The sequence below is a fragment of the Choloepus didactylus genome, chromosome 1 (genome assembly GCF_015220235.1).
Source record: "Choloepus didactylus isolate mChoDid1 chromosome 1, mChoDid1.pri, whole genome shotgun sequence".
NCBI lineage: Eukaryota > Metazoa > Chordata > Mammalia > Pilosa > Megalonychidae > Choloepus > Choloepus didactylus.
The window spans coordinates 202,321,563-202,335,894 of record NC_051307.1 but is presented as its reverse complement, the minus strand read 5'-3'; the positions used below and the strand labels follow the sequence as shown (position 1 = coordinate 202,335,894).

Genomic DNA, 14,332 nt, shown 5'->3' with positions numbered 1-14,332 from the left:
AATTATGCCCACAACGACCAATTCCAAAGGAAGTGAGGAATGCCACTCAGTCTCCTGCCCACATCAGCAATTAGTCACCCTGCTTTGCTAATGGTCACTAGAGCTGACAGCAGATCAAGATCAAAAATTACAGTTTCAAAGATATAAAATTAATTCCAATGTCTGTATTTTAGACAGTAGTATTTAAAAGAAAACAACTAACACAAGAAGGTGTAACAGAGAAGTAATACCTCAACACCATTAAATGCATACTTACTACATAAAGCTTAAGACATTTAAGTTACGTGATTTTTTTTATATTAGCTAATTTTTCCCGCTAGAATCCAGCTTTTAAAATACAAATTACGTTAACATACTTAAGAGTTTTGTTCAGATAGACATCACTCCAACACAGCACAGCTTCACTAACTCACAGCTTCACTAACTCACAGACACCCTCGGTTTATGATTTTGTACCACTTGTCCCATACATCTTTCTATCTTGGATCCAGAGCAAGGCTGAGAAAATGCTTAGCTATCAAACCTAAGGAACAGGAAAATAGGGAACCCTATTCATAAAAGCTAAATTAAGCCCTCTGGCTGATATAATTTTGTAAACTACTCTAAAATTCTATTTTTAGAAATTGCTATCTGAGCAGTATTACTGGCTAATAATCAGAATAAAGGGGGACTATCAAAAGGCAAAGCAAGTTATGCAACTCCTACGAAAACTGCTTTAATACCCAAAGGCACGGATACACAAAGACCTCTGTGAAATGACCAAATTAATCACTGTTATATTCAAAACCATCATCACCAAGAGAAGTATCTTCAGGCCTGGAGTGGCTGTCAACACAAGAGAAGGAGAGAAATATGGGGGCTTAAGAAGCAACAGCACGATTACACTGGCAGAGGCATAGAAACACACTTTAAAATAGAATGGGGATAAAACCTACTCCAGGGAAGGAAAGGAAAATTCCCAACCAACATACAGAACAACACAGAAGAAAAAGCTACCTGAATTTATTTCCACTTTCCCTTGAGATTCAATTCTCAGTCTCTACTCCTCATCTGGGTACCCTTTGATGTTTGTATCAGCGTTCCTTACTTCCCCTGATACTCTGGAAGCCTTCAGCCCCCAAGCAGTCATGCTCTGCAGCGGCTCAAGTCTAAACCACCACACACGAGAAGCTGGATATCAAATCAAACTTCTTGAACGTGATAACTATACTTAGGTGGATACCTAAGTGAATATCCTTGTTCTTAAGAAATGTATAGTGTTCAAAGAGCAAGATGGACAGGAGTATGTATGTTGGAGCTCTCTGTAGGGGGGGTTTGTATTATCTTTGCAACTGTATTGTAAGTTTGAAAGTTATTTCAAAATAAGAAGTTTAAATTAAAAATTACACAATAAAAAATAAAAATAAAAATGGGCAAAATACCTAAAAAAAGTTAATAATCAATAAAGAGTTCTCAAAAGCATTGGCAGTGGTGTACATAGAGCAAGCACACAGAAGGTCCTTGACTGTAGCTACCATGGGCCATCATATCTCTGACCTAGAGAGCCTAAAAGTCTAGAATAACTGTGAGGTAAAGAATGGAACATGCTAAGATCTGCCTCAACAAGTTTGAACACTTTTACTCTCAGAGACACCTTCCCTGCCCAACAGAAAATGCAATGCCCCAGGCTGAGGTGAGAAATAAGATTTTTAATCAAATGGCAGCCTCTTCTTTCCTAAGCAATAATCACAGTCTATTAGATAAAGCGGCCTCAGGGTCCCTCCAAACCCCACCATTTTCAATGTTTACCAGTCACCAGCAAAAGAGGGAGACCATGTCCATCAGAAGTGGTTCAAATTCTTGGTCATGCTTGGACTTCCAGCCCACACATTCCTGAATGCAGGCTCCTCACCTGTCACAGGATGGCATCCCCTCTGCTCTACTTTTTCAGCCTCTCTTCTCACATGGCTCCTCTTCCTCTACTCTCTCTCCTCTGCTGGCTGATCTCACTGTCAGAGATCCTGACCCCCCCCACACACACACACACACACTATTCCCTACACGGCCACTAGCAAGATTTTTCTGAACACAGGTCTAGATCTTGACACTCCACTGATTAAGTCTTGCCAGGTACCCACACCTTAAGTATGAAGTTCAAATTCCCCAGCTAGGCTCCCACCTGCCAAGCTGGAGGACTCACCAGTGCTATTTTAAGCACTTATGTACATGTGGTTCCCTGTGTCCAGACCTCCCTGTCCCCCAGCTAATTCCTGCTGGCCCTGCAAGTCATGGCTCAGGAATCCCCAATCCTACTCACATTCAGTGGACAGACAGACACTGTCAATCATGGGTTCCCCAATTTCTGCTGCCCCCAAAACACTTCTTTAAGGACAGAACCAGCCTCTTTTATACGGGTTTCCAGGACCTACCACACAATTTGGCATATAGCAAAGCCAAATATTTGTTAAATAAATGAGTGCATTTTGCCAAATCAATTCTTCAGAACATTGAGGACTTACTCTCTACCTATTTCAAGAGGTACCTAGCAACACAAACTTTCATGTTCTGACCAGATGTTTGTTGCCTATATATTGCTTACTCCTACCTTTATATACTATTCCACAGACCTGGAACAGACTCCCACTACATATCCAACTCCCTCCTCAAAACTGATTTCTCTAAAAAAAGTCACTCCTCAGCCTCCTTTAAGCATGCAGGACATGAGCTACTCTTCCCTGGCTCCAAGGCAAAGTTCAATTCAACTTCTTCAGATTCAAACTATGGCTTTTTATGTTTCCAAAGGGTGTTAGAGTCAAACTATTTTTTTATAACAGAACACTCCAAAAGCATTACAATGTCCTCTGAACACTAAGCATAAAACAATGTAATAAAATTACAATACCCCATCTACTCTAGACTTTCCAAAACACCTGAAGTTCATCCAACTCTTTATCTGAACTTCTGTCCTACAAACACCACGCTCCCTGAGCCGAGTCTGGGTTCCATGCCAGGAATCACTTCTACCTGCTTATTTAGGGAAACAGCAGGCCCGGCTGTTAAGTTAAAACTGGAGGCTATAAATGTGCTATCCCAGGCTCTAACCCCTACCAAGGGAAAACTTCACCACCACCATTAGAACTAATTTTGAACTAACTCAAATTACAAATCTAAGAGCTCCTGCCTCTCAAGTTACAGAGAATAAAAGATACATGTTAAATCTCCAGTTGAGTGAGAAATTAACTTGGAATTTATGGCAGAAGGATTCTAAGCCGAGAAAGCATTTTCTCCGAGGACATCCTCCAAATATACCAAGGTAGTAGACTTCCAAAGAAGCTCAAGGGAAGGGAAAGTGGGGAGGGTCACAAGGTACAAGGGTCTCAGCAGCTCAGGACCGAGCAACGGCGGCGCCCCTCCCTGCCTCTGGCTAGGGCTCAACGCCCCGTTCTCGGGCCGAGGCCCAGCTTCGCCGCGACCCCCACTGGGAGTCCGGAAGGCGGCTCGCAGGCTGCACATGCCCTCGACGGATGCACAGGCCTCGCGTTAAGCGGAGCGCGGGCCAGGCTGAGGCCTGAACGATCGCAGCGGCGCGCAGCCCCGGCCAGGCCACCCAGCGCCGGAGCCATTGCCTGCGGGGCTGAAAGTAGGGGGGCGGCTCTGTCCGGGCCGAGCCGCCGCCTCACCAGCAAGGACGTCCGTGGCCGTGTCCCCGCCCCAAGCCGACCAGGGAGTAGCAGCAGGTGTTCTGTGGGAGGCCCGGCCCGCGGCGGGGAACGGGGACCAAGCAGCCAGACAGGGCCAGGAAGGCACACTCACCGAGCGCCCGCGCGCGAGCCGCGGCAGGTGCCCACTCCTCCCAGCCGCAGAACGCCGCCGCCGCTCCCCGGGGACTCGGCGCGAAGCCGCCGCCGCTGCCGCCGAGCCCGAGGAGCGCGAGCACCGCGTCGCGCCGCAGCCTCCGCGCGAGCACGTACCGGGCGGTGAGAGGGCGCCGAGCGCGGGGGCGGGGCGCGCGGCCGGAGCCTAGCAACCGCTTGACACGCGAGTTCCACAGCCAATCCCACGGCCAGCTCCGCGCAGCGCGGACCGGCCGTCCGTGCGCCGCCTGCTTCGGCCTGCCTTGGCCGCCCCGCAGCGCGCCGCACCCGCGCGCAGGCCACGCCTCCACCAGCGCCGCGCTACTCATTGGTCCGCCCCGTCTCCGCCCGAAAAGTCCCGCCCCGCATGGAAGTCTCACCCCCGCCGCTAGCCAGGTCGGTCCCGGGACCCGCCCGGACCGGTCCGGGTTGGTGGGAGCGCTCAGGACCGGGATTGGGGAGCGGGGTGTCTCGTCCAACCTTAGACGTTAGGGTCTTTGAGCCAGAACCAACCAGTAGAGTACCACCCGGCGTTCAGGCTAGAGAACCAGCCCTGCCACAACTGGCCGTCGGCTGCACTCGGCCTTCCTAATTTCCCTCGAACGCAAGTCAAGAAACATTTCTAAGCCATAAAAGCAATCAGGGAGCGTCCACTGAATTGCAAAGGTTGAAGGCCCTGCTGCTCCGCCCTTACACGGATGGGGAAACTGAGGCCCGGGCCGGGAGGACGAGAAGCTGGCCCCTCTCCGAGGGTCTCTCCCGAACAAGCGGGCGCTGGGGAAGCGCCCCAGACCTAACCCTCGTCCCCTCCCCCTGCCCCGAACGCCGGAATTCGATGCCTGGTCGGGCGCCCGAAATAGCTCTGACCCTCTGGCTCCGGTCACTCACTCCCTGTGGCCCGCATTCTTTCGAAGGGTGGGGGAATAAGGGGCAGGGGTTACTGGTAGGGGCCGTCCTCCCCTCAGGAGGAGAGTCCTGAAAGAGCTCTTTCCCTCCCCAGAGCTTACCTGCCATATCCACCCCAGAGGCCCCGGACCTGCCAGTTACTGGACAAGACTGGGGATGGGACCCGTGACGTACTTTGTCCCCCTCCCATACCCAAGCCCCGCGCAGGATGGGTCCATTCTCTCCTGGGCTTGTGGCCAGGCTGGAATTCCGGCCTGTACTCTTGTCCGCCAGCACATTCTGAACCCAGAACTGGCTGTGGGGGTGGGGGAGGGGGATCTGCCCTGAATCCCAGACAGCTCTGGGGGCTCCCCTGCTTTCTCCTTGTTCTCAGGAGTGTCTGGGAGAGGCACAATTCAGAGAGAGCAAAAAGGAATGCCCCACCTCCCAAGCACGCATACCTCTTTGCCATTTTTCTTTAATCTGGCTCTAAAATTCTGCTGCTTTGAAAAGGTTAAGAATGCACAAAGTTATTTGGGTTTCTGGACAACTCATATTCTCATTCACTCCTTCAGTTTACTGGGTTACCTGCCCCCAGTATACACACATCAGGCCCTGCTTGGCAGCCTTAGGTTCTGCTGGGTATTTTAAGTGTCTGGCTGAATAGTTACATATATGTTTCAAAAAGGAAAGATGACAGTGGATACAGGCCTCATTCAGCACCTCCCAGGTGCTCTGTCATCTGCACAGAAGTGGCCAACTACTCTTCAGACCTCACTGACCAGCTATGGATGCCTAAGTAGCTGCCCAGAGACCAGCTCTCCCCTTCTTTTTGGTGTTGGTCTTGCTGGGTGAGTGAGGCACTAGCCCTCATTCTGGCCTCCAGCATCCCAGTGTCCCATGCCCAAGGCTCCCCAGAGCTCAACAGAGATCAAGGGTGGAACAGTCCCTTTCCAGTCCTGGGAGCAAGAAGCAGAGTTTGCCTGAAGTCCTTAGAGCTAAATCCTTTCCAGTCCGTGTCACCCAAGGTTTGGAGCTCAGTTGAAGGAGCCCTGGGTTGGCCCTGATGAGTAGCCCCAGCCCTCCAGCCTTGGCAGATAACACTTGTGTTCCTTCCCCAGATCAGAACAGCCTTGAACTCTGGGCTTCATTCCTGGCGTTCTTCATTTTTGTCTGGAGTTAAGAGCTCCCTTTTCCCCCAATTCCTTCAGGCCTAGAAGGCAGGAGGCCTGGCTGGCCAGAGCTGTATCAGTCTCCTGGGACCTAACCAGCCCCCACCAGACACATACTGAAGTAGGGAGGGAGGTGGGCAGCTAGGTTGGGTGGGGACTGTAAGGTCAAGGCCTTGTTACTCTCTTTAGTCCTAAGAGTCAATCTTACCCCTCCCTGGGGGCTGCACAGCCCATCCTGAAGCTCAGTACATGGTCCCTAGTAACTCATCCATGTGGACCTTTCTGGAGCCCCAGTAGGACTTAGGCCACCCCAGACCAGGCTTGGTGCTCACAACCAGTTGGAGTACAGGGCCAAGAATGAACCTGGGGCACGCCCAGGAGCAGCTCCAAAGGACCCACATCGTATGGGCCTGGTGAGGATTGATCAAGAGGCAAAGGATGGGTATCTTTACCTTTATCAGCCCCCAGTCCTCCTAGACCTCCTGCCCCCAGTGCTTCCCTCTCTTAGCCCTCCAGCCTGAGGTTCAAGAAAGTTTATCTGATCGAGTTTTGTGTCCCCAAGTGTGAGCCCATGAAGCCAGGAACCAATCTGCTTGGTCCCACATTACAACCAGCATCTAAAAAGTCTGCACCTAGGATCTATATTTTCTAAACAATATAACTTCTACAGTCAGTTGGTTCAAACACCATAATTACATGGAACTTTGAATAGAAAGTGAGATAGGGTAGGTTTAGATGGGTTAGAGTGAAATAGCAACACATCCCAAAGTAATTTGGGCAGAGAATAAAAATATATATACAGGGCTCACCTGAGGAGCTGGGGGAAAATGAGGAAGTGTTGGACTTCCTCACCTGGATTGTTGCTGATGTTCTCACAAACATTGAGGACTGATGACTTGGTATGCCGAGCCCTCTATCTTGGGGCTTGCCTTCATGAGGCTGGTTACTGCAAAGGAGAGGCTAAACCTGCTTATAATTATGCCTAAGACTCTCCCCGAGTACCTCTGTGTTGCTCAGATGTGGCCCTCTCTCTCTCTAGCTAAGCCAAAGGGGACCTGACTCCCAGGGGTGTAAATCTCCCTGGCAACGCAGGATATGACTCCTGGGGATGAATCTGGACCCGGCATCGTGGGATTGAGGACATCTTCTTGACCAAAAGGAGGAAGCTAAATGAAACAAAATAAAGTTTCAGTGGCTGAGAGATTTCAAATAGAGTGGAGAGGTTACTCTGCAGGACATTCTTACACACTATATAGATAACACTTTTTAGGTTTTAATGTATTGGTATAGCTAGAAGTAAACACCTGAAACTATCAAACTTCAACCCAGTAGCCTGGACTCTTGAAGACGAGAGTATAACAATGTAGCTTACAAGGGGTGACATTGTGATTGTGAAAACCTTGTGGATTGCACTCCCTTTATCCAGTGTATGGATGGATAAGTAGAAAAATGGGGAAAAAACTAAATGAAAATAGGGTGGGGGGGATGATTTGGGTGTTCTTTTTTACTTTATTTTTATTCTTATTCTGATTCTTTCTGGTGTACAGAAAATGTTCAAAAATAGATTGGGGTGATGAATGCATAACTATAAGATGGTACTATGAACAGTTGATTGTACACCATGGATGATTCTATGGTACGTGAGTATATCTCGATAAAACTGAATTTAATAATTAAAAACAAAAAAAAAAAAGTCTTCACCTAATAGAGGCTCCATTCCTGTTTAAGATGGAAAGAATCAGAGGAAGCTGCCTATTTCACCTTCCACCTCCCAGTTGGTAGTCATCTCCAAGGTCCGAGCCCTGGGCAAGGCCCAAGGCAAAAAGCCCAGTGTTAGCTTGGGGCTGAAATGATTTAAGTTGAGGCTGTGGTTCTAGCTCAGACCAAAACTAGTGGGCAGCTACATGAACCAAACTTTCCTCTGGTCTTAGGACTCCAGGGCTCCTTCCTTTGGTATGCCCCTAAGGAACCAATGGCCAAATGCCAATACCCAGCTTCCAGCTATTCCTGAGGGAGGGAGGTTCTTGCTGCCAACCCTCTCCTAAAGCCCGATGGAGAAGGGCAGGTCCAGTGCCTGCAGTGGGTGGAGGCTTCTGACCCAAATGCCGGGCCTCCAGGCCTGCCTGGGGCAATAAGCTGGCAAGCAGGGCCAGTCAAAGCAGAGCAAGGGAGGGGTCCCTTTTGTCTGGATTTAACAGAAGGCAGATTGTCTGGCAGCTCTGGCAGAAAAAAAAGGGCTGATAAGTTCATCCGGGAGAAAGTGCCAGTAGGCATGTTTGTGGGTCACCACAGCCTTCCCAGAAACCAGTTCTTTCCCCAGCAGGGCCCTCCACTCCAGAACCTCCACCAGACCCCCTCATTCATGCCTTGGGCTGTCATTGGCTCTTCCTCCAGTCAGCCATACCTGACCTTCCAGGAACATACAGTCCTCTGGGGAGAGGAACCCCACAGCAAGAGTGAGTGCTGGTGAATGAATAAAAGACACCTCTCTCCGGGGGTGGACACATATGTCCACTGCCCCTTCCCTCAGCCATATTACATTCCCTGCTGATTCTGGGATAAAACAGTCCTCCAAGGACAACTGTTCCCAAAACACTGGGCCTGTTGCCTTCAGCACTGGACTAAATACCAGATTAGGTGGGGTCTGACTGGGCAGCCAGAAGAAGCCCAGTCAAAGCTGTGGGGCCTGTTTTTTAATTGGAGTCACTGACCAGTTAGCCTCTAAAACCAGAGCCTTGTGGGCAGCCACCCACACTCATTCTGTTCAGCCTGAGTGAGAGCCCGTTCTCTGCTCCCGCTTACATGTCCATTGCTGGCTCAGTGCTCAGCCAGGGGTTCCCCCAAGGCAGAAACACCCCTTCCTTTCAGACATGGCCTGAGCTCTGAGCTTGTCCCTCTCAGCAGTTTGGTCTCACCTCAGTGGCTTCTCAGTCAGAGATGCCCGACAAACACTGATCCTGATTCTGCTATCATAAATCATGAGTGTGCCCTTGAAACATTTAAAAGCACTGGATCCAAGTGGATGGAAGGCCTTTGCACCAGACTGAGTGCTAATAAAAGCAGGCTGGACCCCTGGACCTCTGGTCAGAAATGAGGACTCCCCATTTCTGGGAGGAATGAGAGGTTTTCCCTCCAGCCATCTTGAGGGGAGCCAATAAAGGATAAATGTTAGCTCATCAACCAAGGTTCCCAGTGTGTCCATGTGAGCAATACACTGCTGGGGCTTAGGCCAAGATGGCTATGTAGACCTGCAAAAGCTGCTTGCCCTCTCTGACCCTCTTGGTCACCCCCATCATCAAATGACCTCATGCATGAGCAGTGGCCCTGCCTGCTCATTGAAAGTGGCAAACCACGTTACATGACCAAAGACCAAGTTAAGTGACTGAGTCAGGGCCAGTGTGAAATATTGTGTTGTTCAATCCATTGATATTTACTGAGCTTATTGTATGCTAGGAACACAGCAAAAACAAGGGACAAGCCCTGCCCTTGTGGGGCCCACATTCTGAGGTAGCAAGATAGACAGTAAATAAAAATGCAATAATCAGCTACTGATAAAGGGGATGCAATGACCAGGAGGGGCCAGGGGCTCAGAGAAGACCTCTCTTTGAAGGCAGTGCCTGCAGGAGGTAAGGGAGGAAGCCCTGAGGTTTTCTAGGGGGAAAAATGAAACAGGCCTAGTGAATGGCTACAGTGAATATAGAGGAGGGAGTTTGCCCAGTAGAACCAAGGAACTGTGGCCAGAACAGAGAACAGAGAACAGAGCAGGAGAAAGTGACTGGTGGAGGTCAGAAGGGTGGCAGAGAAGCTGGATTTAACCAGGATATGGTTTGCCACACATATAGGATTCCAGGAGCCAGGGTCATGGGAGCTGGAAGGTGAAAGGAGAAGGAAGTGGAGTCAGTGCACCCAGGCCCCCTGGAAGGAATTTGGTGGGGTGAGGGGGCAGCAGGGAGTCCAGGCCCCAGCCCTGCCTGGCCCTGTGATCCCTCTCTCCTTCCCCTACTTGGTGGGGAAGGAGAAGTGAGAGAGCAGAGGGATGGAAGAGGGGAAAACAGACAGGGGATTGGGGTATGGGGAAGGTGGGGGTTAGGAAAGGGAGTGTTGCCAGGCACTAGAATGTCAAGTCAGAACAAGCATTTAGAGAGAAAATTTCTCACTTTCCCTGCCTCCACCTTCCCTAGAATGCGGAGAGGCCACATCCCCCTTCTAACCCCAAGGAAGAAAGGTTGAGAAGGGACTAGAGGCCCCTGTTGGGGTAGGGAGGGCTCCCTTGGGCTTAGGCAGCTCCTGGTAGGTGCTGCAGGTAGGTGCTTCAGGGGAGACCTTTCATGGCCCACCCAAAGCATAGGCCGAGACAGCCCAGCATCAACTCCCTGGGCAAAGGGAGGCCACATGCTGGGCTGATGGTGGAAGGGGACAGGGGGAGGGTCAGAGTTCCCAGGGCAGCTCCCATCTGACTCCCCTGAGGAGGCTGCCAGACCCGGACTTGCAGGAGGCCCTCAGGACAGGTGGAGATATCACAGGGGCAGGGGTGAGACCTCAGCCAGCTGTCCTGTCCCTCTCCCTCCTGCTTGCTTCTCCGTCCGGGCTAGTGACTTTCAAAGGTCCCTCCTTGCAGCTGCCATTTGCCCAAGCTGGACCGAGGTCCTGGCTGGGGTCATCTGTGAATGGGTAGGAGGGGATCTCTGTCCATCAGAGGGGTTCAGTGGGCTGGGCCTGGCAAGGGACTCCAGGCACCAGGAAGGCCTGGAATGGAAAGTCTGGGGGCCAGGCTCAGAATGGGCCCTTGGGGTAAGACAGTAGAGAGACCCAGGCTGGAGGTCAGGGCTCCAGGCCTCTCAGCACGGGCATGACTGGCTGGGAGCATGGTGACAGCCTGTCTACAAAGGCCACAAAAAGACCCCAGGGCCCCAAAAAGACCCAATCATGGTGCCAGTGGAGGGCTTTTCCAAAAAAGGTGAAAAGAAACATTTCATCTCTGCCTCCTCCCACCCCATATCTGGGTCCCAGGGCAGATGAGGGAGTGTAGCAGCTGGTATAATACGCAGGTGGGGACACAGTGTGCAGGGGAAGGGGAAAGGCCTCTTGAAGGGATAGTCAGGGCCTTCAAGCCAGGGCCCAGCAGCTGTTCCTCCCACGCAGGGGTTCCCAGGGAGGAAGTCTGACCTCAGCCGACCCCGTACCCTCCCTCTGCCTGAAACTGCCCCCGTGCCCGCCCTGCTGCCTGGGCTCTTGAAAGCTGGTTCAAGGCGAGCAGCGCTGAGGCCCTAAGGTTGAGGTAGGCAGAGGTAAGGTAGGGGGTTGGCTGCAGGCCTCTTCAAACATCCACAACCACTGGGACCAGCCTCACTGCCAGTAAGGCACCCTTACCTCACAGGGGACAAGGTCTGGTGGGCAGCCCGGGGTCAAGGCCCTGAGGGCTGAGTACACACAGGCCTGGGCCCTGGTGCATGCCTCTGACTGATCAGAACCTTAGACAAATCCCTTTCCCTCTGTACCCAAGTCCCTTGTGTGCTGGAACTTTCCAAAGGGCCTTTAGGTATCCAAGATTCTGTTTGCTTTCCTTCCTGGGAGAAGAGCCAGCAGAGGAAGGTGAGGAGAAGGAGAAAATCAACCCAGGAGTGGGGGTGGGCTCCAGAGAGGCCCAAGGTGGGAAGGTAGAGCAGCCTAGGACGATGGCCTTGGGGGGGAACTAAAGGAAAGGGTTGGAGAGCAACTTGGTTCCCTCCCTGGCCTCCCCACCCCCACCCCAGCCCTTCCTAATCCCAGGAATTCCAGGCAGGCCTTTGGCATGTAGGTACGTCCATGGATGTTTCCCTAAGGTCCTTCTGGGTCGCCTCCAGCAAGACTCTCCCACCCCCACTGGCTCTCGACCTCTGTTCCCATGGCCCAGCAGCCAAGGAGCTTCCTCACCTGCTGCTGCCTGGCCTCCCTCCCTCTTCCGGGCAGCTGTTCCCAGACAGCTGGATAAGAGTGAGACGCTGTTCCCAGCTGAACTGCCATGCCCTCCTCCTCCCCTGCCCTGATGGACCCACTGACCCACCCACAACCCTGCCTTTCAGATGTCCTTGAATTCAAATGCTAGAGACCCTGGCACCCACAAGCCACCACAGCTGCAGGCTGCCTGCACCCTCACTAGGAGCAACAGCAGCTGCTGCTCCCAGGCTCCTCCAGGATCTAGGTCCCCAACCTCCTGTCAGCCCAAAAGGGAGGTACCAGCTTCTATCCCACAGATCCCCTTTGTTGTCTTAGGTTTTGGTCTTCCAAGTACCTTCTCCCATAGAAGAATAGGGGTGGAGGAGCTACAGGACCCTGTCTTCTGCTGATGACCCTGACCCTCAGCACCACTGTTGGCCCTGTCTTCACATGGCAGCAACCAGGGCTCCTTCCAGACCCAGATCTACCCATGACCCTGCCCTGCTCGAGGCTCTTCCCTGACTTCCCACTGACAGATGTCAAGGGTTCCTCCACCTCACCCCAACCTGCCTGCCTGGCCTAGCCCCTCCTGCTTATCCCACCCCTTCAGCAAACCCCTTTCCCCCCACATTTCTCCCCACACCTCTCTACCTTCATTTCCTTCAATATCTGTCCCCAGTTCTTCATCCCAAATTTTCTTTGCACATGACCCTAGCCAGAAGGAGCCCCAAAGACCCCAGCCACGTGGAGCCTATTTAAATTCCTTCAAACATGCCAGGTATCTGCCAGCTCTGCTCAAGCCTTTCCACTTGCTGACACTTCTGCCTGTGGCATTCTTTTCCCACTTGGCCTACCTCACTCATGCTCATCCCCTGTCTCAGCTTTTGATCTGGGCAGAATGTCCCTGCTCTGGACCCCTATTACAAGGTCCCACTATATTATTATGTAGGATTTAAAGTTTATCCCTAGGCAGACTGGAGGGTCTGTATCTGTGTATCCTTTCCCCTCATCCTGGGGACCCCTAGCATCTGAGACAGGAACTGGCATTTAGAAGATGCCCAATAATATTGGAGTAAATGAATGAACATTTGATTGAAAATGAGACCTCCTGTAGTCTTGGGTCTGTAAGGACCTGTAGCCTTTCAGAGAGACCTCCCATAGAGTCCAGTTGGCATTTTGGAGCCCAACCCAGACAAGCCCACACACCTTCAGGGACTTCCAGCCACCTGCAGGATAAGTTTAGGTCCCATTCCACCCTGGGTTCTAGGGACCCATCCTAGACTGGTCAACACCTACCTTCCCAGTCTCCTTCCTTCTCTTCTGCAGAGTCCTACCTCTGAAGGACCCTTTCTCTCCACCTATCCAAGTCCTGCTCATCCCACTCAAGAACAACACCCTCAGGTCTTCTGGTATCTGACTCCGCATTGTGTTTAGGAGACTCTAAGCTCCTGGAGGGCAAAGATTGCCCTTGATGATAATAGCTGAAATCATCTCCATCTATCCCGCATCCTTGACAGACAAAATCTCACTGTGCCTCCCAATAACCCTGTGGCAAGTTGTTGCTGTTGGCCCCACGTTATGAATGAGGAAACTGAGGCTTGGGGGTTGAGTCGCTTACCTGAGGTCACGTGGAGCTCTATTCATCTCTGTAGCATTTGCTGTGCCTGGCCGATTAGGAACTCCACTGATGGTCGCTGAATGAGTGAATGAATGGATACAATTGCAATAAAACTTTAGCTATCAAATTAAAAAAATAAATAAATAAACAAGCAAAATAAAACTTTAACTATCAGGACCCACCCAACACTGAGGACCAAGGCACAGAGGAGTCATGTAAGGAGCGTCCAGGTCAACCCAGACAGACTTGGGAGAAACAGAGCTAGGTCTCTGCTCCCCACCCCCACCTTGGGCTCATGGCCCATGGCCACCCCAGCTTCGCTCTGGTGGAATCTTAACACCATGAAATTGTGGGAGCAGTCAGGGATCCGTGAGAGAAGGAAGAGGCTAGCAGGTAACCTCAATAAGGAGAAGATAGATGTCTCTAGCCCCCTTCAATGAGCAACAAAAGGCTTGGGAGCTGGAGGTTGGACAGAGGTATTCCCAGGGTGGCCTGATTATAGGGTCTTCTGCAATTCTGGATTTAATCTAAGCCCACCTCAGTCCTGTTTAGTAAAAAGGGTAAGGAATTGGGAGGAGGGCAGGGAGGTAGTTGAAACAAATCACAAAGCTCTTTACTGAGCACTTACTCTGTTCTCAGACATGAGAGAAGCCCAGAAACAGAGAAATAGAAGTCACAGACAGGGTGGCTGAGAAGCATGTATTTCAGCTCCACGGAGAAGAAAGCTGTTCACAGGAAACGAGCAGGTATGAGGAGGGGAGCCAGGCAGCCTGGCCTGGTCTGAGGAGGCTGACTGGAGGAGGGGTCGCTGCAGCTGGGCCTTTGGGGAAGGGAGTGGCTGAGTCCCCTGCTAGCTTGATGAAAGCTCAGGAGAGATTCAGCAGCAGCAGGGCCTGGCTGGGCCTGGC

The 14,332-nt window shown here is 51.5% G+C and overlaps 1 protein-coding gene across 3 annotated transcripts in view; it reads right to left on the bottom strand.

Annotated features, from left to right (window-relative positions):
* Positions 1 to 13,447, bottom strand: part of DAG1 (dystroglycan 1) — a 99,634-nt gene extending 86,187 nt beyond the window's left edge. The window contains exon 1 of one of the 3 annotated variants that reach the window (XM_037850788.1): positions 13,425 to 13,447. The gene's annotated coding sequence lies outside the window, so the exon portion shown is untranslated. Of the gene's footprint in view, positions 1 to 3,792; positions 3,927 to 3,950; positions 4,083 to 13,424 lie in introns of those variants that run through there. The other 2 variants (XM_037850785.1, XM_037850780.1) reach the window with 2 other exon arrangements.
* Between the last annotated feature and the right edge of the window lie 885 nt (positions 13,448 to 14,332).